We start from the raw sequence: 23674 nt of genomic DNA on the forward strand, positions 1-23674 counted from the left end.
AGAGCTGTACCTATAGTAACAATAGGAGGAGACCAGCAGCAGGAGGAAGCCACAGAATGATTTGACAGAGGAAGAACTCACAGAACTTGGCAAAGACCTGCTTGTAGGAGTGAGAAAGAGGAAGGTCAGCTCTGCAGTCCCTGCTATGGGGGCATTTAAGGCTCCTGCTGCTCAAGTGATGATAATGGCTCGCACGTATTCATTCCTTACTATGTGCAAAATACCTGCTGGTTATTACCTCACTGAATCCTCATGATACCTTCCTGAGGTTTCAGTGTTTTAATAGAAATGATGAGTTGGAGCCAGTGTGCATCAGCTCATTGGAGCTGACGTTGCACATTGCCTCCTATCTTTGCATTCACCAATATTACACTGGTAACTTAAATCATGGTGTTTGGGCATGGTGACTCATGCCTGTAATCCCAGCTCTTTGGGAGGCCGAAGGTGGACCACCTGAGGTCACAAGTTCAAGACCAGCCTGGCCAACATGGTGAAATCCCATCTCTACTAAAAATACAAAAATTAGCGGGGCGTGGTGGCAGGTGCCTGTAATCCGAACCCCTCGGGAGGCTGAGGCCGGAGAATCACTTGAATCCAGGAGGTGGAGGTTGCAGTGAGCTGAGATCACGCCACTGCACTCAAGCCTGAGCAACAGAGTGAGATTCCATCTCAAAAAAAGGAAAGTCAGCCATGGTGGAAATATTTACACCACAGAAATTGGCAAATATTACAAACTAGGTCCTTCTTTTTTTTTTTTTTTTTTGAAATCCACGTATTAAACCTTAACAGCACACCACTAAATGTAAGTTCCATGAAGACAGTGACACTATTTGCAGGTTTTTTTAACCCTCGCAACTAAGGGTAAAAAACTCCTGTGCTCAAGCAATTCTCCACAGTGCCTTGCACAAAACAGATGTTTCATAAATGTTAAATTCATTAATCAGGTTTGCTTAATATCCTCATTTTTAACTCAGAAAACGGAGGCTCAGAGATGTTGTCACTTGCCGAAGTGTTACCACTGGAGGATGTCTAGGTTCTTGGCATTTTGAACAAAGAATTGGGCAAAAACACACAAAGCAAGGAAAGAATGAAGCAATAAAAGCAGAGATGTACAGAAAACGAAAGTACACTCCACAGGGTGGGAGCAGGTCCAAGCGTAGGGGCTCAAGAGCCCGCACACAGAACCTTCTCTGGTCCAAATACCCGCTAGAGGTTTCCCACTGGCCACTTGGAGCTCACCTCAGGTAAATGAAGCCGTGGCTCGCCATCAGTCTGATTGGTTGTGAAAAGCAAGCAACCAGAGACTGAAGCGAAAGTACCTCTTTGTTGGCACCAAGAAATAATTCAGGACATGGACCCATGTGGGTGGGTTAAGGAGTGGAAAGTGTAATAGAAGAAAGAAGAGAGGTGAGCAGCTCTGAGAGAGGAGAGAGAAGTCTGAAAAAGGAGGGAGGCTTCAGACCACAGCAGATTTTATTTATTTATTTATTTATTTATTTTTGAGATGGAGTCTCCCTGTGTCGCCCAGGCTGGAGTGCAGTGGCACGATCTCGGCTCACTGCAAGCTCTGCCTCCTGGGTTCACGCCCTTATCCTGCCTCAGTCTCCCAAGTAGCTGGGACTATAGGCGCCCGCTGCCACGCCCGGCTAATTTTTTGCATTTTTAGTAGAGATGGGGTGTCACTGTGTTAGCCAGGATGGTCTCCATCTCCTGACCTTGTGATCCGCCCACCTCGGCCTCCCAAAGTGCTGGGATTACAGGCGTGAGCCACCGCGCCCGGCCCCCAGCGGATTTTATAGGCAGGCTGGAGAAGGCGGTGTCTGATTTGCATAGGGCTCACAGATTGGTTCGATCGAGTATGACTTTGACACAGCGTGTGCGGAAGGCTGTTCGCCTCACCCTGATCTTCTTATGCAAATGGTCTTTCCAGTTGATTGGTGCCGTCTTGTCTGCTCTTTACTGTACACGTGGCTGACAAAGAGAAGGGAAGATGGTGCAACCATCTTGAACGTGTCTAGTTCCTAGTAACTGCCCGCATTCACCCGGGCGAACTCCCCCAGTGTTTGTGTATGTCTCCAGCTCAACTTTACAGGCTGCTCTTTGTGAGAAAATGATTTGAGGCTGCTTTTCATTAAAGAGAAAAGCCTTACAGAGGACTCCCATACCCTTACTATCCGTTTAAGTGATTTCCTCATAACTCATAAATCACCTCCGAAAGGATTCTAAGGGAGAATCACCACGATCAAGACCCAGGGCAGCTTGGGGAACTACAGGTCTCAAGAGAGCCAGCTTGTTTTACAAGCATCCTTGACACATTCCCCTCCGTATGACATGGGTCTGACAAAAATAAATTCTCTCTGGGCCCACAACTACTTAATTAGGCTATACTCAAATATCTCCAGACTTCAGAACGACAATGGAAGCAGATTAAAGCCAATCCCAGCCAACAGGAAGGGTAGGGTTGCCGCTAGCAGTATTTCCTCTTTGCTCAGTAACCCACTTCTGGCCCTAAATCTGTATTATTCTTCCAGGAGGATGGTCACGATTAAAGGATTCCTTCTGCAGCTGAGGCTCAGTGATAAGGGCTTTCTGTTCAGACCCTCCTAAACTACAAAAAGAAAAAAAAAATCATAATTTTGTATCAAGTTGGGTTCTGTATTTTTACTGAGGTTTTGGGGTGGAGACAAAGCAGGCTTGGAAAATTGGGTTTGATAAAAGAAGCAGGTACCTAATTTGTTTGATGGCTTTTTGATGGGGGGAGTCAATTATACAGTATTGTTAGTTAATCGCTCTTAATTTTGAGACACACCAACCAACTTTCAGGGAAGGGACCAGGTATTTATTAAGTCGTACTGTGTGCCAGGCACAGTGCACTGTGGCCTATATGTTACCTCTTATTCACATGAAAATGACATAAAGTTTGATGTTATTAACCCCTATTTTATGGTGAGGAAACTGCACACTGCAGGAGTTTAATGCCTTGCCCAAGGTCATATGGCTAGTGAGTGACAGAACTGATAAAGCAGCCAGGCGCAGTGGCTCAGGCCTGTAATCCCAGCACTTTAGGAGCCTGAGGCAGAGGATTGCTTGAGCACAGGAATTTAAGACCAGCCTGGGGAACAGAGTGAGATTCCATCTCTACAGAAAATAAAAACTTAGCTGGGTATGGTGGTGCACGCCTGTGGCCCAGGCTACTCAGGAGGCTGAGGTGGGATGGTCTCTTGAGCCCAGAAGATTGAGGCTGCAGGGAGCTATGATTGCACCACTGCACTGCAGCCTGGGTGACAAAGCAAGAAGCCTGTCTCAAAATCCAACAAACAAACAAAACCCCTAAAGCAATCCAAGCATTCTGAATCCACAGTTCAAAGGATTTCATCCACTTGCTGCCTCCATGATCTGGAACATCAGTGGTCAATCTTTTGACTTCCCTGGGCCACATTGGAAGAAGAAGAATGGGCCACACAGAAAATACACTAACACTAATGACAGCTGATGATCTAAAAAAAAATCACAAAAAAGTTTCCTAATGAAACTGCCTTTGCAAAAATCATACCTGAACACATTATGACAGTGAAAGAGATCAGACCTAAGTGACTTCATCTTGCTTCTAACCTCTAAACTGTCCTGGTTCATTCCTGGGCATCAACCAAACTAGCTTTGGGAAGGAATTTAGTATATAGTTTATATAATAGCCCTTCCCAAAAGGCTAAACTGTTCTTGTAAAACAAATGAAAGGCCACCACCCACCAAGTCAAGATGAGAGGGACAGGAATTCTAAGTATTACCAACCATTATTGCAGAGGCCATAAGATGTGCAACTTCCCCAATTATTCTTGAAAGTACATCGCTCTTGTGAACCTAAGATTGACTTTTTGAGATGTCTTTTCAGACTTTTGCATTTCTGATGACCAGATGGCCCCACCTGAACCTGCCAACCAGTTCTGTGGCCCTTACCCAGGAATGGGCTCAGCAGCCCAGACGAGAACAGTTTCGACTCCCTGTGAGTTCATCCCCAAGCCAACCAATCGGTATACTCCTGATTTGCTGGTCCGCCTACCCACCAAATTATCCTTAAAAACTCTGATTCTCAAGTTTTCAGAAAGACTGATTTGGGTAATAAAAAAAACTCTGGTCTCCTGCACAGCTGGCTCTGCGTGGATTACTCTTTCTCTATTGCAATTGCCCCGTTTTAATCAATGGGCTCTGTCTAGGCAGCCGGCACGGTGAACCCTTGGGCAGTTACAGTCATGTTTTAAGAAAGTTTGCGAATTTGTGGCCAGGCGCAGTGGCTCACACCTGTAATCACAGCAGTTTGGGAGGCAGAGGCGGGCAGCTCACCTGAGGTCGGGAGTTCGAGACCAGCCTGGCCAATGTGGTGAAACCCCGTCTCTACTAAAAATGCAAAAATTAGCTAGGCGTGGTGGCGGGAACCTGTTATCCCAGCTACTTGGGAGGCTGAGGTAAGAGAATTGCTTGAACTCGGGAGACAGAGGTTGCAGTGAGCTGAGATTGCGCCATTGCACTCCAGCCTGGGCGACAGAGAAAGACTCCATCTCGGAAAAAAAAAAAAAAAGAAAGTTTGGGAATTTGTGTTGGGCCACATTCAAAGCCATCCTGGACTACATGCGGCCCACAGGCTGCAGGTTGAACAAGCTTGGTCTAGAATCTGAGCCAGGACTTCCCATCAACAGAATTTCCCTGAACAGAATCTGAAGGAAGCAATGCTGGACCTTGGTCTATGCGGTGACTTTCAACTAAAAGGAGAGGCGGCGGTGGTGTGATTGTTGTCCCTACTCAACTCCCAGGAGATACTTGACAATGTCTGGAAATGCTTTCTGTTATTGTCAGAGGCCTTTGAACCAGAGTGACTCCATTTTGCGTGAGGGCTGGAAAATGAGGCGGGGACTTGCTGGGCAGCTTTCCCAGAAAGTTAGACATTCCGAGCCTCTAGATGTGTAAGGTTAAGGGAACCAATTAATAAGGTTTACTAAACAGACCCAGACTTGGGAGTGTCCAGATATCCCAGTATCTGGAGAACAGAGACATTCCTCATTTTGCTTTAAAAATAATACCGATTCTTGCAAAATATAGTAATTAAGAAAATTAATCCTTTATCACAAACCCTTGTAGGAGAGCACATCTCCCCATATATTCAAGCGTTGTACCTAAGGTGGACAGGTTCTCCTGTTACTTTCGGAAACGCCCTACTCTGTCTATAGAGTAGCTGTTCTTTCACCACTTGACTTTCTTGATAAACTTGCTTTTACTTTGCACTGTGGACTCGTCCTGAATTCTTTCTCGTGCGAGATCCAAGAACACTCTCTTGGCGTCTGGATCGGGACCCCCTTTCCTGTAACATTATCACAACGGAGGGGTCGGGAGTGCTAGTGGTATCCAGTGGGAAGAAGTCAGGGATGATGCTGAACATTTTACAGTGATCAGAATATCCGTCAACAAAAAAGAATGATGCAGCCCACAGTGTCGATGGTGTCCAGGCTGATAAATCCTGGTCTTTAGTGACCAGATGTTTTTCTCTTCCCAGAAATAATCCCCCTGGAGAGGAGAGGACTCAATCCACAATGGTGGCATTTCAGGCAAATATTTAGGGTGATATTTGGGGATATAAAAATCTTACTCTGAATCGCTTGCAACTTTTTTTTTTTTTTTTTTTTTTGAGACGATGTCTCGCTCTGTCGCCCAAGCTGGAGTGCAGTGGTGCGATCTCGGCTCACTGCAAACTCTGCCTCCAGGGTTCATGCCATTCTCCTGCCTCAGCCTCCCAAGCTGGGACTACAGGTGCCAGCCACCACGCCCAGCTAATTTTTTTGTATTTTTAGTAGAGACAGGGTTTCACCGTGTTAGCCAGGATGGTCTCGATCTCCTGACCTTGTGATCCGCCTGCCTCAGCCTCCCAAAGTTCCAGGATTATAGGCGTGAGCCATCGTGCCCGGCCACTTGCAACCTTTTGAAACTGGCTTCCCAATCTGTTTCCTGTACCCACCCACCCAATCCCATCTCTTTCCCCAGTTACTAGTTGAAAATTCTTACAAATCTTAAGGTTTCATCAAAAATATTATATAGTGTTCTCTGGCTGGGCATGGTGGCTCATGCCTGTAATCCCAGGACTTTGGGAAGCCGAGGTGGGCAGATCACCTAAGATGAGGAGTTCGAGACCATCCTGGTCAACATATAGTGAAACCCTGTCTCTACTAGAAAAATACAAAAATTAGTTGAACGTGCTGGTGCATGCCTGTAGTCCCAGCTACTTGGGAAGCTGAGGCAGGAGAATCGCTTGAACCCAGGAGGCAGAGGTTGCAGTGAGCCAAGATTGTGCCTCTGCACTCCAGCCTGGCAACAAAGCAAGACTCTATCTCTAAAACATGTGTGTGTGTGTATATATGTATGTGTATTGATAGTGTTCTCTATCAATTCATTGCCTGGCTTTGAGCTTCTTCACTTTTGTTAAGAATTAAAACAAAACAGTCTTTAAAAATGAAAATAAAAACAAAACTTTAATGTTTTTATTACCAAAGTAATATGTGTTCACTGCTAAAAATTTAGGAAATAGAAGCAAAGACAGGCAAATAAAATTCTATGGCCAACCCATCACTCAGAAATAACTTTATAATATTTTGGAAAACAAACTTCAAGTGTTTTTTTTTATATAAATACTTAGGTAAATGAAATTATTCAAAGAGGCCCTGCAATAATCAGGAAGGCATGCAAATTGCCGCAAATATAATAAACATAATAAATAACAGTAGCAACAGTAGCAGAACTACAAGCTAACACTTCTGTAGTACAGCTTCTATGCCAGATGCTCTTCGAAGCCATTTACATTTAGGAGTTTACTTAATCCTCTCGACAATGCTACAAGGTGGGTGTTATTATAGTTCCCATTTTCAAGATGAGAACACTGCTACAACACAGACCATACTGGAAAGGACCAAGCTTACCTGTAGCTTCTCAGGAATGCACCTGATGTCTGCAAGATGAGGCAGGCATTCCTTCTGCTTTCTTCCAGTCACCTTTTGAAACCACCATTGCAAGATTACAACTGAGAAAATTATAATAGTTAAAGAGATCTGCCCTAACCAACTCCATCTTGCTTCTAGGTTAGAGTCTAACCTGTCCTTGTTCCTTCCTGGGTGTAGGCTGAACTAACTTTGGGAGGCACTTAGTTCATAGTTTAACTTTGAAACAAAGAAGACAATAGCCCTTTTCCAAAACAAAGCCCCCTTCCTGCCTGGGGACTAGACTTCCTTTGTAGGACTAACAAATTAGCCACAAGATTAGAAATTCTGGTTTAGGAGTCATGTAGCTGGAGGCTACAAAATTCTGACCCTCCCCAGATTGCTCCTGGGGAGAGCAACACTGTTGCAAAACCTAAGATCAGTGCTTGAGATATTTTGTAGACCCTGCACTTGATGGATCAGCTGGTAGCACCTAGATGGATAAACTGGCTTATCTGGTCTTATGGCCTTCAACCCAGGAACTGACTCAGCAGAAGATAGCTTCCACTCCCTAGGATTTCATCTCCTACCCAACCAATCAGTACTCCCAACTCACTCCCTGTCCCTCATCCACAAAATTGTCCTTCAAGACTCCTATCCTGGAATGGTCAGGGAGACTGATTTGAGTCACAGTAAAACCCAAATCTACCAAACAGCCAGCTCTGCATGAATTAAACTCTTTCCCTATGGCAATTCCCCTGTTTTGATAAATTAGCTGTGTCTAGGCAGCAGGCAAGGTGAACCCCTTGGGTGGTTACACTTTTCATATAACTTCCCACTTCCCGATACTAAAAGCTGTGTTAGTTTCCCCTGGCTGCTGTAATAAATTGACCACACACCCCATAGCTTAAAACAACAGAAATTTATTCTCTCAAGTGTTGGAGGTCAGAAGTCAATATTGCTGTGCCAGCAGGGCTACCAAAAAGTTCTAAGGGAGAATGTATCTTTCGTCTGTTCCAGTTTCTGGGAGCTGTCAACATTCCATGGCTTATGGCCCCATCTCTCTCTACTACATCCTCAGATTGCATTCTCCTCTGTGGGTTCTTCCAAAACTTCTTTCCCTCCACCTTTATTCCTTCTTGCAATTCTAGTCTCCCCCCAGCTTCTCAGCTTCGTCATGTCCCAAGTCCTCTAGGCTGTAAATCTCATTTCATGTGTCCACCCCTGCAATCCACATCATCTGTCTGGTTGACTCTGAATCTTAACAATCTTCAAAGCATGGTTCTTGGAAGGAAATTCAGATTTCTCTTGCTAACACTGGCTGCTTCTCACGGCATAACTCAAGGCTCATTCCCTGTGAAGAGAGAGGATGGAGAGCAATGGCTGAAGAATGCAAAGAGAGGCAGAGGAATTTGATTTCCTTCTTTCACAGTGACTTTTGTTATTTTCCTGCCAATTAACTCACTTGACCAAGGGAAAATCTATTAAATCAGCTCAGCACCACTTTTAGCCATCCTGGACTTCTCTTTGGCACAACTGAAGAAGAAATATTTCTCAGGGAGAAGAGAAATTACTTATTGAGAGAGTCAATCCTTTAAAAAAACAACAACAACAAAAAAAACTCATCCCTCTGATTTTCGAATCCCTCTCTTCGAAACCACCATTACAAAATTATGACTGAGACAGTGACAGAGACCTGACCTAACCAACTTCATCTTGTTTCTAACCTCCAAGCTGTCCTTGTTCATTCCTGGGCGAAGGCTGAACTAGCTTTGGGAGGAACTTAGTCTATAGTTGAAAACAAAGATGATAACAGCCCTTTCTCAAAACAAATTATTTTTGTTTTGTTTTCTCAAAACAAAAATCACTACTGTATAGCCTAAGACTGGTGCTTGAGATATTTTGCAGACCCTGCACTTGATGGATCCGCTGGCACCAATCATAAACTGGTTCATCAGATCTTGTGGCCCCCACCAAGGAACTGACTCATGCAAGAAGATAGCTTTGACTTCCTATGATTTCCTCTCTGACGTGATCAATCGGCACTCCCAACTCACTGGCTGCCCCCCACTCATCAAATTATCCTTAAAAACTCTGATTCCCAAATGCTTGGGGAAACTGATCTGAGTGATAATAAAACCCTGGTCTCCCACACAGCCAGCTCTGTATGAATTACTCTTTCTCCATGGCAATTCCCCTATCTTGATAAATGGGCTGTGTCTACGCAGCAGACAAGGTGAACCCACTGGGTGGTTACATCTTTTCAAACCCCAGAGATGGGCAGACAAGGGACTTTCTGCTTTTTAAAGTTACTGTGATGTACTCTTTAACTCAAGAAAGCAAAGTCAGGACTACGAGTGAGCCCTTCATCAGATGACACAGACATTCTTGTGTTTGCGTTCTGGGCACTCAGTGCCATCACGTGTCAGGGCAGGTAATTAAATTACAAAGCAGAAACTAATGGGGAACAGCATGGATGGCATAGTGGACAAGAACTCAAGCCTGCGGCAAAGAGAGACATAATTTTGTTCCATGAGCTGCACACTCCTGAGTTCCACTTTATTGCAAAACAGACCCCATTTCAATCAAATATTTTATATGTATGCATATATCTTTGTACTTTGGAAATGAGAACATCTTCATATTCTTAACTGGTATTAAGTTTACAGTGTTGGAGGTTTCATTTGCATAATAAAATGCTATGCAAGAGGAGATGAGGGTTAATCAAAGGGTTTTATCACTCTTTTTAATTATCTTCATTATGCCATAACAAGATGTAAATTTTAATTCTACCTTGTTAGCTAGCAGATTCTACCAAACTTTGGATATCCTAATCATCTGTCATTTTTAATAGGCACAGATGCCAGTGATTTTAGCAAACTAAATGCCCTAAATATTGTAAGCTTTATTAATTTGATTGATAGATCACTTCATATCATTTAGCAATTATTAATGTTAAACATACGGTGTGTGTGCGCACCTGAGACGGAGGCCCCTGTGAACCCCAAATGTGCCCCCTCAGTTTTCCTTCCTCATCCCGTTCTTTTATCAGTCTACATTTGAAGTTCCTCTCTGTTCACACAGCCCCTCTTTTTTCTCCTTCTCCTCCATCAAATCTGTAGCCACAGCTTGGGATTTGTGAGTCGTTGTTTTGCATTGACCTACACTCTCTCTAAGTGCCTGAAAGGATAAGGCAACGTGTTCTTAGCTCACAGAGAGGACAGATTTTCAAGGGGTGGACACAGTGGGGGTGCCTCTGCAGGTGTTGGGTTTATCTGCTAAGCTAATCATAGAGGAGTGAGATGAGGTCTTCGTCCCAAGGTTGGGGTACCAAAGGCATGGCCTGCAGATCACATTCAAGCGAGTACATTGCTGGGGTGTAAACACCGATGGTAACTCCCTTTGGGCTCCAGGAGGTAAGCACTAATGCAATAAGAGGTGGCTGCTGGTCGCAGTGGCTCACTCTAGTAATCTCAGCATTTTGGGGGCCGAGGCGGGTGGATCACCTGAGGTCAGGAGTTTGAGACCAGCCTGGACACATAGTGAAACCCCATCTCTACTAAAATTACAAAAATTAGCCAGGCGTGGTGGCGGGTGCCTGTAATCCCAGCTACTCAGGAGGCTGAGGCAGGAGCATTGCTTGAACCCTGGAGGCAGAGGTTGCAGTGAGCCGAGATTGTACCATTGCACTCCAGCCTGGGTGACAAGAGTGAAACTTTCTGTCTCAAAAGAAAAAAAAAAAGAAATTGCAGGTGCCTTTGCATGCAGTCTGTCTCTTTCTCTCTCTCGTGTGCACGTACACACACACACACACACACACTCACATGTTATTATAATACCAGCCGATGGCAAAAACCTCAGGCCTCCCTTTCTGTGCAAAGCCTGATTAGTCGTTAACTTCAGCATCTACTCTTGGTTTGAAAACAATTGGAGAAGCTGTCACATCACATGCTTCGCCCAACCAATGAATACCATGTCAAGAGGTCATGTTGAGTGTCAGTCTTCCAGTTCTGCAGAAACTATAAAGCTGATCCACTCTAAAAGAAAATTGCCATAGTTGCTGGAGCCAAGAGACTCAAGCTACCTGTCACCTCATGGCCAGAGGATCCAACCAGCTCCCTTTTAAAGTTATGCACCAGGGAACAGATGCTAAACGTGTGGCATCCTTGTGGCAATGGCACAAAATAAATGGCCCAGTTAAAATCCAATTGTCTTAAAGTTTCCCTCAAACAGGACATTTTTACTGTGACATATAAAATTCCTCTTGCAACAAGTGTCTTTTTAGTTAAAATCAATAAATGTTCTTTTTATAAAATCAAAGTGATTAGTGGTTTGGGTAGTTGTGTGTGTGAGTGTGTGCACGATTTTATATGAGTTAAAAATAAATGCGGAGTGGAGGGAATGGACCAGTTACTAAGATTATAATATAGTCCCTTTACAGAGATGCAGGAACCCTATAACAGCACTGTGCAATAGAACTTTCTGTGACAATACAAATATTTTATACCTGTGCCATCCAACATGGTAGCTACTCACGCATGGAGTAATTGGCATCTGGCTAGTGCAACAGAGAAACTGAATTTTTAATTTTATTTAATATTAAGTAATATAAATTTAACTTTAAATAGCTGTATGTGGGCCAGGGGCAGTGGCTCATGCCTATAATCCCAGCAATTTGGGAGGCCAAGGCAGGAGGATAACTGAAGGCCGGGAATTCAAGAATAGCCTAGGCAACATAGCAAGTCCCCATTTCTACAAAACAAAAAGCTTTAGCTGGGCATGGTGGCATGTACATGTAATCCCAGCTACTCAGAAGACTGAGGTAAGAGGGTATCACTTGAGCCCAGGAGTTCAAGGCTGCAGTGAGCTGTGATCATGCCACTGCACTCCAACCTGGACAACAGAACAAGACCTTCTCTTTAAATAAGTAAATAGCCATACGTGGCTGGTCTCTGGCATATTGGACAATACCACCCTATTTTAATCCCAGCCTGGAACTGAGACCCTCAGGGAGTTCTTATGCTACAGATGGGCCTTGTCTCCTCCTTGGACAAGTTATTGTCAACCTATTCCCAAGGTCCAGGAGGTTGGGGCAACCATCTCATTGTTTTTTATCATTTCCTTCATTTTTCAGTGAGTGAGCATCAATTATGCACCTAGCCTTGTGCTAGACATTGAGAAATCAAATACAGTGATGATGGCCCCAGAAGATCGCAGTGGGGAAGACAGACTAGAAAAGAGGTAAGTGCAACCCTGGCGTTCCATGATATATACAGAGCACCAGGTTCTGGGAAAGAAGTCATTCATCCCAGGAAGGGGAAGTGAGCATAGACTACTGGGACCAGGAGGATGGGAATAATTAGCCAAGATAAGGGGAAGTGATTCTAGGAAAAAGGCAGGGCCTAGCTGAGTACAGTGGCTCACACTTGTAATCTCAGCACTTTGGGAAGGGAGACGGACACATCACTTGAGGTCAAGATTTGAGACCAGCCTGGGCAACAGGGCAAAACCCTGTATCTACAAAAAATACAAAAATTAGCTAGGCGTGGTAGTGCATGCCTGTAGTTCCAGCTACTCAGGTGGCTGAGTATGAGATTCACTTGAACCTGGGAAGCAGAGGTTGCAGTGAGCCGAGGTTGCACCATTGCACTCCAACCTGACAGAGTGAGACTCTGTCTCAGGAAAAAAAAAAAAGGCTGGGCCCATGCAAATAATGGTGACCTAAGAAGACATGGCCTTGTACCCAGTTTCCACTTTCAACCACCGCATATATTCTGCAAAGAAGTATGACTGTAAGGGAAGTTAGACCCTGGTTCTAACTGCCTTCACCTCCCAAAGTGCTGAGATTAGGGCATGAGCCACCATGCCCAGCTGGTAAAGTTTTTTTCTTAGCAATTCATCTGCTACAAAATATTCAGGAAATGGTATGTGGATCATTATAACACACCAGAGAATATCTAATCCTAGAGTACTGAATTATTAGGGTGAGGGTATAATGGATATTTTTCAGATGTTCTGTCAGCAGGGTTTGGCTTCTGCATCTGAACCTCTTTGTATGTGTAAAAGAAATTAACTACCATGCATAAGTCTTGGTAGCCACTATAGCCTGCCTCGTATCAAATAAACTGAAAGGCCAATGGCATGGGTTGAATTATGTACCCCAAGAAAGATACATTGAAATCCTAGCACCAATAACCTCAAAATCTGACTTTATTTGGAAGTAGGGTCTTGTCAGATATAGTCGAGATGAGGTCACTAGGGTGGTCCCTAATCCAGAATGATGGTGTCTTTATCAAAAGGGGAAATTTAGACAAAGCCAGACAGACATAGAGGAAAGATTTATGTGAACAGACATGGGGAGAATACAGTCATTTACTAGCCAAAGAATGTCCAATGCTACCAGAAACTAGGAGAAAGGTGTGGAGCCAACCCTTCCCTAGTGCCTTCAGAGGGAGTATAGCCAAAACTGTGAGACAATGCATTTCTATTGTTCTAAACAACCCAGTTGGTGGTACTTTGTTATAACTATGGTAGGAAACCAATATGGCCATTCCTCACTTCCTCAGCCTCCCTTGCAGCTATACTAGTGCCATGTGACTGAGGTTAACCAATCAGATGCATGCAGCAGGACTTGAACCAGAAAAGGGGCACAGCACCAGCATCCTTTCTAACGGGAGAGTCATGCCAATCAATGGGGCAGCAAGTGCTCAGTGGTGCTCTCACTGGACTAGTGCTATGGCATGAATTTGCCCAGGGTTCTGGCTGTCTTAACTTCCTTTGTTCCTGCCTGTTTCCTGAGGTTGGTAATTCTATGGGCCAACTGAAAGCCTTCTGGTAAATTCCATTACTGCTTAAATCAGCAAACGATAGTTTATTTTGCTTGTAATGAATAACCCTGGCTGATACAGATGGAGAACCGTGAAGGAGTGTAATGCTTTCTCATGGTGGTGGACAGGGGTAGAGGAGTCTGTAAGTGGAGTATCAAGTGGCTCCAGGCTGGAGGAGGGGATTAGGATCCAGGAGGGAATCTGGAATTCGGGAGAACCTGACATAGACTGAGTGTGTGTAGTGTAAGGCAGGGGTGGATGTGTGAGGGTGGCTGTGGGTGGATGTGCACACACGTTTGCACATTCTCAGCAAGCCTCCCCAAAGGAACGCAGCTGAACATGCCCACGGGGTGAACCCTGGTCGCCTGACGGAGCTCACTAAATAGTGTGTTCAGGCTTCACCAGCGCTGAGCGGGGCCAACGACAGTTTCCAAGTTTGAAAAATGAGCCGCTTCACTCGCCTGGTGCTAATGCCTTTTTCAAAGAAACTTACATCTTGGAAATGTCATGACACATTGCAATCACGGAGAACACAGCCACAGTAATTGGGAGTGTTTCTTCAAGAGCAGAGCGTGTCAAAGAAGATACATGGCTCGAAGCATAATTTCCTGCAATAGTGGTGGGGAGTTGCGGGGGAAGGGAGGGTGTGCAGGAAAGCTGCCTTTGAAATAAATCCTGCCTGGAGCTCCAGCACCTGGGCCTTGTTCTGGGTGATGGGACTGCTGGCTGCAAATGCACTGTGTGACTGTGGCCATTCCTATAAACTGCTCCGTGATTCAGTCTCTCTGCGTTTCAGATGAGAGTGTCATTTGCATGAGGCAACCACATTTCAATGAACTAATAATAATCATTAACGTTTATTAAGCACCTACTACTTGCCAGGCATCAAGAACTATTCAAGTATAACTGACTTTAGTCAAGTAAGAACCCCATAATGTGGACACCCCAATTATCACTACTTAGAGGATGAGGCTATTGAGTCACAGAGAGGCTAAATATCTTTTCAAGGTCATTAGAATGTGGTGACACCAGGATTTGAGTACAGATAGTCTGGCCTGGCATCTGAACTCATGACCATCACATGATTTACCTGTCACAATGGGTACCATGTCATTGTGAAAAGTACAAGCTGCTAGTAAAATGTATCATCATGTGTTCATATTATCAATGTTGGGGCATCTTTAAAAGACAGTGTGAAGAAAATCAGAGCAGATCTGCTTCTAACTGCAACAGTTTTGAATAAGCCATGAAAACAACAGCAAAAATAACTATAATAGCTTGCACTATGTGCCACGCAGTAGGTACTTTCAATAAAAGATCCCAGTTTGTCACTCAGGAACTGAGCAAGTAAGGCTACGGTTTTCCCATTTTACAGATGAAAGACTTCAAGCCCAGAGTATCTTATATTCCCAAGATTATCCAGCAAAAACGACCATGGATAGGTGCAGTGGCTCATGCCTGTAATCCCAGCACTTTGGGAGGCAAAGGTGGGTGGATCACTTGAGGTCAAGAGTTTGAGACCAGCCTGACTGACATGGTGAAACCCTGTCTTTACTAAAAGTACAAAAATTAGCTGAGCCTGCTGGCACACGCCTGTAATCCCAGCTACTCGAGAGGTTGAGGCATGAGAATCGCTTGAACCCAGGAGGCGGAGGTTGCAGTGAGCCAAGATCATACTACTGCACTCCAGCCTGCATGACAGAGTGAGACCTTGTCTCTAAATAAATAGATAAATGACCATGATGGGATTCAAACTGAGATGGGTGGATAACAGAGGCTATACTCTTTCCTCTATAAAATGCTGTGATAGACCAGATTCCCTCCAAGGAACACACATTTAAAATATTTGAACCTTTGGGCTCATATCTCAGAGAAAGAGAAAGCATAAAGATGTTAACAAGATAATGTAAATATTAACATTCACTTCAAGAGGTTAGATTACCTGGAAGCCCTCATTTCTAAAGGCCAAACTTCTCTGGTCTCCATTCTCAAAAAGTGCTATAATCTTTTCCATGAGGAAATTATGCAACCGATACTTGCTTCCTGGGACCTTCGGATTTCTGGGCTGTGTTCTGGGAAACAAAGACAAAGGAGAAAAAGGGCTTCCTCCTGTTCATCGCTTGCCATGGGACACTGGGTTCCTTCGGTCGGTTCCTGGGATGTGTGTGTGGCTCTAGCCTTTCTGCTCTTGTTAGCCCGCCACTCAAAAGCAACAAAGGGTATTGTGAAACCAAAAGCATCTGAAACAGCTCAATCCACGTAGACAGTTTACTTAGCCAAAGTTAAGGATATGCCCAAGACACAGGCTCAGGAGATCCTGACAACATGTGCTCAAGGTGGTTGGTGCACAGCTTGGATATATACATTTTAGGGAGACATGAGACAGTCTGTGAATGATATACATTGGTTTGGTCCAGAAAGGCAGAACAACTCGAAGTAGAGGAGGGAGCTTCCGGGTCATAGGTATGTTAGGAGTAACGCTCAAAATCCTAAGGAAATTGAACACTTGTACAAAGGATTCTTAGCAAAGCAATTTTACATCTGCACAGAGGGGTGCCTCCTTGGCCAGTCGCCATGAAAGCACACCTGAACAAAGTGGCTCAAGACCCTTTATCCCTGATGCAAGTCCTGCCCCTGTGTCTTTTCCCCATTGGTTGGGGTCGGTTCGTACAATCTAAACTAATCCTGGTTGGCTAAACGTTTGATTTTTTTTAGATAAGGTGGGCATGTAAAAGAAAGCGGAGAGGAAAGGGGAAGGGGTGTCTGTTATGAACTAGAAAGTTAGTTGTCTTTCCAAATAAGGAAAGGAATGTGAGCTGGTACGGATAATGCCTGGTACTGTGGCATGCCTGGGCATCTAACAAAGGTAAAAGGTGACAAAGGAGAAAAGGTAGGGGGGAAGGGGTACTATGAATTAAAGAATAAAAGATTGATCAGGTTATTTGAAGAGAAACTTCATCATATCCCACAGGTACATAAGAGAGAATCGATTGCATTCTTTGGAGTCTCTGGATGAGCCTTTCACTGAATACACAATTTACATGTGAGAGGAGGGTAGAGGAATAATCACTTATACCTTCGTCTGGCTTAGTGAAATAGGGCAGAGGAAGCAGTCAGATGTGCATTTGTCTCAGGTGAGCAGAGGGATGACTTTGAGTTCCGTGCATCCTTTGTCCACAAAAAACTTTCTTTGTGGGAAGACTGTGAGGGAGGTATGTAGCTTTTCTATCTTTGTAGCTATCTTATTTAGGAGTAAAATGGGAAGCAGGTTTGCCTGACACAGTTCCCAGCTTGAGTTTTTCTGTTGGCTCAGTGATTTTGGGGTCCCAAGATTTATTTTCCTTTCACAGTATTGTAAGAGATGAGGATTTAGGGTTTCAACTTTTTAGTAGAAATGAGACAGGAAAAATAGAGGGTGGTCACAGAATAGAAAATTCGAGGCAGGAGTTGCCCATGACCAGCAAAAAGGAAACTGTTGAAATAGCTGCAGAATCTAGGGGCTGAAATGACCCTGAAAATCAGGATGTGGGCCAAGCTGGCTAAGACCAACTGGACCCAACATGGCACTGGATTTGACCTAGGTCTTACCTAGGACCTCATGATAGACTCATTCACATACTAAACCACACACCCACCAGCACCATGACAGGTCTGGGAACACCCATTTCTGGTATAACAATGGATGGCACCACAGTTCCCAGAAATCTTCACTTTTTCCAGGAATCCTCATGAATATTCTACCCCTTGATTAGAGAAATCCATAAAGACAGAAGCCCCAAACCCAAAGTTGGATGCTACTCTGTCTCTTGAATGCTCCTGCACTCGCCTTTCTTGAGTGTGTGCTTTTCCCTTTGCAATACATGTCTGTATTTTCACTATTTTCTGACTCGTTCTTGAATTCTTTCTTGTAATGGCATCAAGAGCTTGGACACCAGCTGGGGTCAAGGTCCTACCAGCATTTGGGTACCTCCTCTAGCCCACAAGTATCAAAAAACAAAGATTTATTAAGAGGATAACACAATGTGTGACTGAATATGAGTCCTGTAGAACTCCTGCTTTAAATTATCAGATTGATTTGTAACAAAATGGTCAGCGTTTGCTCATGTGGATTAAAAGTTGCAAGTGTGCTTAAAACATGTAGGTTGGTTGTCTTTCATATTTTTCTGTAATATGGGTAGCATTTTCATCTTCTGTCTTTCCGATGGAAGGGATAATAGAAGTAAGAAGAGTAAAAAGAGTCATAGTTTTGATATCACATGCACATAGCTTTGATTTTTTATTATTATTTTTGTACTTTTAGTAGAAACGAGGTTTCACTATGTTGGCCAGGCAGGTTTTGAACTCCTGACCTCAGGTAATTCACCTACCTCAGCCTCCCAAAGTGCTGGGATTACAGGCATGAGCCACTGCACCTGGCCTATATTTTTATTGCAGATTGCATGTTTTACCAGTGTAAAGTGATCCTTGTTGCATTTCATGAACTTTGCTTTGCATCTTACCTTAGCAAGAAGTAGAATTTCCAACTCTGCTTTTTGCTTGTTTTCTTCAGGTAAAACTTGGCTTGTCCCGTTGATTTTAACTATTTATGTCATTTCCCTTTCCAAATAGTTGCATTTGATTTTCATTTCTTTACTTATTCTGAAAAGCCACTCAGTTTACCTTCTGTCTTCTGTCTGTTCTGTTTGTTGTTGTTTTGCTTTTAGGGCTTCCCTTTCTTTTCTTTCTAGTTTTTTTTTTTTTGACAGGGCTTTGCTCTGATACCCAGTGGTGCAACCTTAGCTCACTGCAGTCTTGACCTCCTGGGCTCAAGTGATCCTCCCACCTTACCCTCCCGAGTAACTGGGGCCACAGGCATGTGCCACCAGGCCTGGCTAATTTTTGTACTTTTAGTAGATATGACATTTTGCCATGTTGTCCAGGCTGGTCTGGAACTCCTGAGCTCATGCAACCCACCTACCTCGGCCTCCCAAAGTGCTGGGATTACAGGCATGAGCCACCGTGCCTGGCCAGGGCTTCCGTTTCTGACTTTTTTTCTGGGAATATGTTTTGGTTACCATGTGCCTTTTCCAATAATGTAAAGAGCATACCTCTTATTCTTTACCTTATTATTGGCTAATACTAATTTTCTCAAGTCAGCATCGTTTAAACTATTTTGTTATGTGTGACTCATTTCCACAACTATATGCATTTTAACTTCTTCTTCTTCTTTTTTTTTTTTTTCTTTTTTTGAGACGGAATGTTGCTCTGTGCCCACACTAGAGTGCAGTGGCACAATCTCAGCTCATTGCAACCTCTGCCTCCTGGGTTCAAGCAATCATCTACCTCAGCCTTCTGAGTAACTGGGATTACAGACGCCCACCACCATGCCCAGCTAAGTTTTTTGTACTTTAGTAGATATGGGATTTCACCATGTTGGTCAGGCTGGTCTTGAACTCCTGACTTCGTGATCCACCCACCTCGGCCTCCCAAAGTGCTGGGATTACAGGTGTGAGTCACCTCGCCTGTCCATTTTAACTTTTTTATAATCTGTCTTTCCCATAGGATGTATGACTTTTGTTTGATGACGTACCCCATAGATAAACTCTTATATACCTGACTCATGAGATCAGGTACTTTTCCTTGTCCCCACTGCAGCTCCAGCACCAAGCAAAAAGCATGGCACCCAACACAGGCTCAGTAACTTTTTTTATTAAAGGAAGGAATTTCTTCATCCCGTCTTCCTTGCTTCTCAGACTTTGCAAATACAATCTGAGAGTCAAACCCAGATGGTTTCTATGTTATTATTTTCATAAGATAGAGCTTTTTTTTTTTTTTTGAGAATTATTTTTGGCCTTCAGGTACAATTTTGTGATCATGCCTACAATGATCCTCCTCCCACTTTCCAAACACTACCCTAAATTTCACTACCTCTAATTCTACTTTTAGGCAGTAACAGGTGTTCTCCTTTATGCAGAAAAACAGCCTAGTCTTATGAGACAGAGCTGCCTCAACCTCCATAAGATGACTGTGAGAAAAGAGGTATAAGGTGAAATTGGGTTGAGATGATTCCATGCAGTGGGGAGTTGTTAACTACCAAATTCCTGAGTAGTGCAATGTAATGGATATAAATTTAGCACCTATTCTGTGCTGGATACCATGTAAAGTACAGGTTTAATATAAATGAATGAAACGTGTTCATTCAGTAAATGTGAATTGAGTCCCTACTACGCAGCAGGGACTGTACTGAGCTCTTAGGATTTAATGATGAACTTCATAGACACACGTTATGCCATACGGTACTTACGAACCCAATCGTACCTCCTGTCTAATTGACACATAACACAAATATTGGCATAAGAAAGAAAATATGGTTTTCTTTCCTTTAAAGAAAAGGAGCCCTGAAGGAGATGAAACAAACAAAACATCATTGCCAAAAACACACACAAAAGTTTCAGAAATTCCAAAGGCCTTTCACTAAAAACTAGGCAAAGGATATTCTGAGCCAAGGGTTCAGGTACATCACTTTGAGAGACAAATTACCAGTAATCCAGTTAAATTTTAAATAGCATTATCTAAATGAAAAATATCCAAGTGTGAGATATCCTAGCAAGAATAGCTCCAATTTCCTGCCTGGATGCTAAGTAAGGAATAGACTGTTTAATATCATCTTGATAACATTTTTATAGGTTCATGTTGGCCCATCAGATTGCAATTTGTCACCTGCTATCTAACAATTTTCTAATTCTTCATCACTTTACAATGTAAAATAATAGGTACCAAATTGTGCGGCTTTTTTTTTTTAATAATAGAAAAGGTAGAGTGAAAGTGAGGGGCTTTGATTTTACCAAGTGATGCTTTTTCCTGGTTAGAATAAGAATAGTTGTCAATAATTCAGACACAATATGACACTGAGCTCATTTTACTTTTCACACTGAATTAATTTGTTAAACACAAAATGAATGAGAAAAATTCCCAAATCTCTGTTTTCCTTACCTCCCACCCTTCCCAAAAGTTAGCAAAGGGGGACAATGTTGAGAAGACACATGCATAGATCCACAGTACAAGGACTTGGGCATTGAGTTAGAGTCTTGGGTTTGAATCCAAGCTCAGTCGCTTAAGGCAATATGACATTGAGCAGCACCCAATCTCACTGAACTCCTTTCTTCTTTGGTAAAATTGGGATGACAAGTCCTCCTCACAGGTTCTTAGGATAATTGAGGTTAAGCTGTGAAGTCTACTCCAGAATCAGAAATACTGTAAGTACTTAGCAAATTATAAATTTTAATGTTACAGCTCTTGTTCCATTTCTTAACTACCCTTTGCAGGACGACACCTTGAAAGAGTTGTCTGGCCGGGCGCGGTGGCTCAAGCCTGTAATCCCAGCACTTTGGGAGGCCGAGACGGGCGGATCACTAGGTCAGGAGATCGAGACCATCCTGGCTAACAGGGTGAAACCCCGTCTCTACTAAAAAATACAAAAAGCTAGCCGGGCGACGTGGCGGGCGCCTGTAGTCCCAGCTACTCGGGAGGCTGAGGCAGGAGAATGGCGTAAACCCGGGAGGCGGAGCTTGCAGTGAGCTGAGATCCGGCCACTGCACTCCAGCCCGGGGACAGAGCGAGACTCCGTCTCAAAAAAAAAAAAAAAAAAAAGAAAGAAAGAGTTGTCTGTCGTTTTTCTTCTCCCTTTTCTAGTCCTCCACCACTTGACTGACACTGGTAGACACACAATGATGTGACCTAGTAAGCATTGGCCATCTGCTCTCAAACAACATGATATATTCTCTGATAACTCCAATTTAGATTCCCAGCCTAGAACTCTCTCTCAAATGCCAGACTCTTAAATATACTTCTCTTTTTTAACACCTCTATTTGGATGACCAATTGACATCTCAAACTCAAAATATCCAAAGCTAAACTCTTCATCCACCCTTCAAATCCTGCTCCATCCACAGCCTTTCCCATCTCCACTGAGAACAATCCCATCCTTTTAACTGCCCAGAACAAAAAACCATAAACGCATCCTAATTCCTTTCTTTTTTAAGAACCCCACATCCAGTCCACCAAAAATCCTATGGGTTCTGCCATCTTGCCAACCCAGAACTTGACGGAATGAGGACTATGTAGCTCTGTAAGGAAACAAGGATTTCAAAAGAAACTTTACATGATGTATTTAGTTGTTAGGTTAACTCTGTTGGCAACTACTCGATCCTAAAACTTGTTTTTGCTCACTGGTTTCAGTTATAATGAACACTATATCAGTCAGTTTGAGTGTTTAACTATTATGTGTCTGTTTCAATGGAGGAAAGAAATGGTGTGATTGTTTTTCTCTCAATCATCAACAAGTAGAAAAGGAAGAAGATGTGACATTCCCCAGTGAACTGCAGAGAGGCTCTGATTGGCTTACTGGCTTTGTGCCTGTGGTGATATTACCAGTAGCATGGGGACTAGAGAAGTATCAACCAAGGTAAAGGGGTCACACTTCTGTTCCTTATCTTCTGAAATGCCATCTCCTAATTACTATTGGCCAAGAACCAAGGATATTTCACCACTAATAGATAATCCTTTACCAGGAGAAAGAGTGAGATAGATGTGTATGTGTGTGCATGCATGGATGGGTGAAGTCTTTGAAAACAGCCTTCTCAATTATCTTAACTAATTTATTTTACAAAATAGTTTCTGGAACTCTTTCACTGTCTGATTTCATTTGATTCTCAGAGATATCCTGAGATCAAGGGAAGAATGTCCATTACTATTTCCATATCATCCATGATTTCCTTACTCCACTTTACATTTTATTTTTTTTCTAATGCATACATCACTTCTCACATAACACTTAAACTCCTTGTTCATTATATAGGCTGCATATTTTCTTACTTCTGTTAGAATGAGAACAGAAATTTTTACTTACTTCACTCATTAATCCCTAATATCTAGAATACTTCCTAGTACACCATAGGCACTCAATAAATCTTTGCTGAGCGAATAAATACTAATTTGTCTATGAAGTACATATCAACATCTACATTATCATCACCACTCAAAGACTGTGACTCCCCATGGACCTCTATTCTGCTGTTCCCGCTCCATGGTACTCTTTTTTGGGACATAGCTAGTCCCTTCTTAATATCCAAACCTCAGTTAAGAGGTATGATGTTTCTGAAGACCTGATAAAATAAATTGGTAATCAGACCATGAAAGCCTTTACTGCATCACTTTTCTACTTTCTATTGTTTACCAGGAAGCTCAGAGCGAGATGCATGGTCCAATTCAGTCGTTAGTTCACCCCTTTCATTGATCTCTTCCTAGGTGCCTTTATTCTATGGGCCTGTGTGGTTTCACAATAAACTCATTGCTTTTTTTAAAAGGCAGGTATACCCAGCACATCGGTGGCCCAGGTGGGTGGATTGCTTGAGTCCAGGAGTTTGAGACCAGCCTGGGCAACATGGCAAAACCCCATCTCTACTAAAAATACAAAAAATTAGTCAGATGTGATGGCATGTGCCTGTAGTGTCAGCTATTTGGGAGGCTCAGGTGGAAGGATGGCTTGAGTCCAGGAGGTGGAGGTTGCAGTGAGCCAAGATCATGCCACCGCACTCCAGCCTGGGCCATAGCGGCAGACCCTGTATTTAAAAAAAAAAAAAGAGATTAAATTTAGATTAAATACAAACTACAATATTACCAAAGGAGTTCTCTTTCTATGAAATTATGATGCCCAAATCACAATCCTAAAAAATTTACTGGATGCTTAATATGTACCAGACTTACCACCACTCTCTATTTTATAATAACTGACTCACTTCTCCAATTTATGAGACATTCCTGGCTCCTAAAAGTATTGGAATTTTAAGCTCCTGGCCTAGAGGTCAGATTACATTTGAGACTTGGTTACACGGGCAAGAAGGATTCGGGAAAATG

The 23674-nt window shown here is 43.2% G+C and overlaps 1 long non-coding RNA gene across 1 annotated transcript in view; it reads left to right on the forward strand.

The window, feature by feature from the left end:
• The window catches only part of LOC102142331 (uncharacterized), a 97958-nt gene that overhangs the window by 59719 nt on the left and 14565 nt on the right, over positions 1-23674 (forward strand). Inside the window, exon 12 of the long non-coding RNA XR_010584013.1 lies at positions 12088-12194. This is a non-coding gene — a long non-coding RNA (uncharacterized lncRNA). The remainder of the gene's footprint in view (positions 1-12087; positions 12195-23674) is intronic.

This window comes from Macaca fascicularis, chromosome 20 (genome assembly GCF_037993035.2).
Source record: "Macaca fascicularis isolate 582-1 chromosome 20, T2T-MFA8v1.1".
Lineage (NCBI taxonomy): Eukaryota > Metazoa > Chordata > Mammalia > Primates > Cercopithecidae > Macaca > Macaca fascicularis.